Here is a 5000-nt window from a genome sequence, read left to right as displayed (position 1 = left end):
CGAAGCGAGAGGCAGCACCGTCCCTGCTATACGAAAGCCCCATCCAGCCCTGTGCCACCCGGGGGGTTCCAGGGTGCTGAGATGGCTGACGTTTTGCTCCGCTCTCGACGGTCACCGCGCAACGCAAGAACAGGCCAAAAACTGGCCAAAACGGCCCAAAAACGGGCCAAAACTGGCCATTTTTGGCTGCGCGAGCGAGCGGCGAGCGGCGGACAGCGAGCGAAGCGAGAGGCAGCACCGTCCCTGCTATACGAAAGCCCCATCCAGCCCTGTGCCACCCGGGGGGTTCCAGGGTGCTGAGATGGCTGACATTTTGCTCCGCTCACGACGGTCGCCGCGGCACACAAGAACAGCCCAAAAACAGGCCAAAACAGCCCAAAAACGGGCCAAAACTGGCCATTTTTGGCTGCGCGAGCGAGCAGCGAGCGGCGGACAGCGAGCGAAGCGAGAGGCAGCACCGTCCCTGCTATACGAAAGCCCCATCCAGCCCTGTGCCACCCGGGGGGTTCCAGGGTGCTGAGATGGCTGACGTTTTGCTCCGCTCACGACGGTCGCCGCGGCACGCAAGAACAGGCCAAAAACTGGCCAAAACAGCCCAAAAACGGGCCAAAACTGGCCATTTTTTGCTGCGCGAGCGAGCGGAGAGCGGCGAACAGCGAGCGAAGCGCGAGGCAGCACCGTCCCTGCTATACGAAAGCCCCATCCAGCCCTGTGCCACCCGGGGGGTTCCAGGGTGCTGAGATGGCTGACATTTTGCTCCGCTCACGACGGTCACCGCGCCACACAAGAACAGCCCAAAAACAGGCCAAAACAGCCCAAAAACGGGCCAAAACTGGCCATTTTTGGCTGCGCGAGCGAGCGGCGAGCGGCGAACAGCGAGCGAAGCGAGAGGCAGCACCGTCCCTGCTATACGAAAGCCCCATCCAGCCCTGTGCCACCCGGGGGGTTCCAGGGTGCTGAGATGGCTGACGTTTTGCTCCGCTCACGACGGTCACCGCACCACGCAAGAACAGGCCAAATACTGGCCAAAACAGCCCAAAAACGGGCCAAAACTGGCCATTTTTGGCTGCGCGAGCGAGCGGCGAGCGGCGAACAGCGAGCGAAGCGAGAGGCAGCACCGTCCCTGCTATACGAAAGCCCCATCCAGCCCTGTGCCACCCGGGGGGTTCCAGGGTGCTGAGATGGCTGACGTTTTGCTCCGCTCTCGACGGTCACCGCGCAATGCAAGAACAGGCCAAAAACTGGCCAAAACGGCCCAAAAACGGGCCAAAACTGGCCATTTTTGGCTGCGCGAGCGGCGAGCGGCGGACAGCGAGCGAAGCGAGAGGCAGCACCGTCCCTGCTATACGAAAGCCCCATCCAGCCCTGTGCCACCCGGGGGGTTCCAGGGTGCTGAGATGGCTGACGTTTTGCTCCGCTCTCGACGGTCACCGCGCAATGCAAGAACAGGCCAAAAACTGGCCAAAACGGCCCAAAAACGGGCCAAAACTGGCCATTTTTGGCTGCGCGAGCGAGCGGCGAGCGGCGGACAGCGAGCGAAGCGAGAGGCAGCACCGTCCCTGCTATACGAAAGCCCCATCCAGCCCTGTGCCACCCGGGGGGTTCCAGGGTGCTGAGATGGCTGACGTTTTGCTCCGCTCTCGACGGTCACCGCGCAATGCAAGAACAGGCCAAAAACTGGCCAAAACGGCCCAAAAACGGGCCAAAACTGGCCATTTTTGGCTGCACGAGCGAGCGGCGAGCGGCGGACAGCGAGCGAAGCGAGAGGCAGCACCGTCCCTGCTATACGAAAGCCCCATCCAGCCCTGTGCCACCCGGGGGGTTCCAGGGTGCTGAGATGGCTGACGTTTTGCTCCGCTCTCGACGGTCACCGCGCAATGCAAGAACAGGCCAAAAACTGGCCAAAACGGCCCAAAAACGGGCCAAAACTGGCCATTTTTGGCTGCACGAGCGAGCGGCGAGCGGCGGACAGCGAGCGAAGCGAGAGGCAGCACCGTCCCTGCTATACGAAAGCCCCATCCAGCCCTGTGCCACCCGGGGGGTTCCAGGGTGCTGAGATGGCTGACGTTTTGCTCCGCTCTCGACGGTCACCGCGCAATGCAAGAACAGGCCAAAAACTGGCCAAAACGGCCCAAAAACGGGCCAAAACTGGCCATTTTTGGCTGCACGAGCGAGCGGCGAGCGGCGGACAGCGAGCGAAGCGAGAGGCAGCACCGTCCCTGCTATACGAAAGCCCCATCCAGCCCTGTGCCACCCGGGGGGTTCCAGGGTGCTGAGATGGCTGACGTTTTGCTCCGCTCTCGACGGTCACCGCGCAATGCTAGAACAGGCCAAAAACTGGCCAAAACGGCCCAAAAACGGGCCAAAACTGGCCATTTTTGGCTGCGCGAGCGAGCGGCGAGCGGCGGACAGCGAGCGAAGCGAGAGGCAGCACCGTCCCTGCTATACGAAAGCCCCATCCAGCCCTGTGCCACCCGGGGGGTTCCAGGGTGCTGAGATGGCTGACGTTTTGCTCCGCTCTCGACGGTCACCGCGCAATGCAAGAACAGGCCAAAAACTGGCCAAAACGGCCCAAAAACGGGCCAAAACTGGCCATTTTTGGCTGCACGAGCGAGCGGCGAGCGGCGGACAGCGAGCGAAGCGAGAGGCAGCACCGTCCCTGCTATACGAAAGCCCCATCCAGCCCTGTGCCACCCGGGGGGTTCCAGGGTGCTGAGATGGCTGACGTTTTGCTCCGCTCTCGACGGTCACCGCGCAATGCAAGAACAGGCCAAAAACTGGCCAAAACGGCCCAAAAACGGGCCAAAACTGGCCATTTTTGGCTGCACGAGCGAGCGGCGAGCGGCGGACAGCGAGCGAAGCGAGAGGCAGCACCGTCCCTGCTATACGAAAGCCCCATCCAGCCCTGTGCCACCCGGGGGGTTCCAGGGTGCTGAGATGGCTGACGTTTTGCTCCGCTCTCGACGGTCACCGCGCAATGCAAGAACAGGCCAAAAACTGGCCAAAACGGCCCAAAAACGGGCCAAAACTGGCCATTTTTGGCTGCACGAGCGAGCGGCGAGCGGCGGACAGCGAGCGAAGCGAGAGGCAGCACCGTCCCTGCTATACGAAAGCCCCATCCAGCCCTGTGCCACCCGGGGGGTTCCAGGGTGCTGAGATGGCTGACGTTTTGCTCCGCTCTCGACGGTCACCGCGCAATGCAAGAACAGGCCAAAAACTGGCCAAAACGGCCCAAAAACGGGCCAAAACTGGCCATTTTTGGCTGCGCGAGCGAGCGGCGAGCGGCGGACAGCGAGCGAAGCGAGAGGCAGCACCGTCCCTGCTATACGAAAGCCCCATCCAGCCCTGTGCCACCCGGGGGGTTCCAGGGTGCTGAGATGGCTGACGTTTTGCTCCGCTCTCGACGGTCACCGCGCAATGCAAGAACAGGCCAAAAACTGGCCAAAACGGCCCAAAAACGGGCCAAAACTGGCCATTTTTGGCTGCACGAGCGAGCGGCGAGCGGCGGACAGCGAGCGAAGCGAGAGGCAGCACCGTCCCTGCTATACGAAAGCCCCATCCAGCCCTGTGCCACCCGGGGGGTTCCAGGGTGCTGAGATGGCTGACGTTTTGCTCCGCTCTCGACGGTCACCGCGCAATGCAAGAACAGGCCAAAAACTGGCCAAAACGGCCCAAAAACGGGCCAAAACTGGCCATTTTTGGCTGCACGAGCGAGCGGCGAGCGGCGGACAGCGAGCGAAGCGAGAGGCAGCACCGTCCCTGCTATACGAAAGCCCCATCCAGCCCTGTGCCACCCGGGGGGTTCCAGGGTGCTGAGATGGCTGACGTTTTGCTCCGCTCTCGACGGTCACCGCGCAATGCAAGAACAGGCCAAAAACTGGCCAAAACGGCCCAAAAACGGGCCAAAACTGGCCATTTTTGGCTGCACGAGCGAGCGGCGAGCGGCGGACAGCGAGCGAAGCGAGAGGCAGCACCGTCCCTGCTATACGAAAGCCCCATCCAGCCCTGTGCCACCCGGGGGGTTCCAGGGTGCTGAGATGGCTGACGTTTTGCTCCGCTCTCGACGGTCACCGCGCAATGCAAGAACAGGCCAAAAACTGGCCAAAACGGCCCAAAAACGGGCCAAAACTGGCCATTTTTGGCTGCACGAGCGAGCGGCGAGCGGCGGACAGCGAGCGAAGCGAGAGGCAGCACCGTCCCTGCTATACGAAAGCCCCATCCAGCCCTGTGCCACCCGGGGGGTTCCAGGGTGCTGAGATGGCTGACGTTTTGCTCCGCTCTCGACGGTCACCGCGCAATGCAAGAACAGGCCAAAAACTGGCCAAAACGGCCCAAAAACGGGCCAAAACTGGCCATTTTTGGCTGCACGAGCGAGCGGCGAGCGGCGGACAGCGAGCGAAGCGAGAGGCAGCACCGTCCCTGCTATACGAAAGCCCCATCCAGCCCTGTGCCACCCGGGGGGTTCCAGGGTGCTGAGATGGCTGACGTTTTGCTCCGCTCTCGACGGTCACCGCGCAATGCAAGAACAGGCCAAAAACTGGCCAAAACGGCCCAAAAACGGGCCAAAACTGGCCATTTTTGGCTGCACGAGCGAGCGGCGAGCGGCGGACAGCGAGCGAAGCGAGAGGCAGCACCGTCCCTGCTATACGAAAGCCCCATCCAGCCCTGTGCCACCCGGGGGGTTCCAGGGTGCTGAGATGGCTGACGTTTTGCTCCGCTCTCGACGGTCACCGCGCAATGCAAGAACAGGCCAAAAACTGGCCAAAACGGCCCAAAAACGGGCCAAAACTGGCCATTTTTGGCTGCACGAGCGAGCGGCGAGCGGCGGACAGCGAGCGAAGCGAGAGGCAGCACCGTCCCTGCTATACGAAAGCCCCATCCAGCCCTGTGCCACCCGGGGGGTTCCAGGGTGCTGAGATGGCTGACGTTTTGCTCCGCTCTCGACGGTCACCGCGCAATGCAAGAACAGGCCAAAAACTGGCCAAAACGGCCCAAAAACG

Source organism: Musa acuminata, unplaced genomic scaffold, assembly GCF_036884655.1.
Source record: "Musa acuminata AAA Group cultivar baxijiao unplaced genomic scaffold, Cavendish_Baxijiao_AAA HiC_scaffold_410, whole genome shotgun sequence".
NCBI lineage: Eukaryota > Viridiplantae > Streptophyta > Magnoliopsida > Zingiberales > Musaceae > Musa > Musa acuminata.
The sequence above is the reverse complement of the archived record's forward strand: the minus strand, read 5'-3'. Positions refer to the sequence as shown.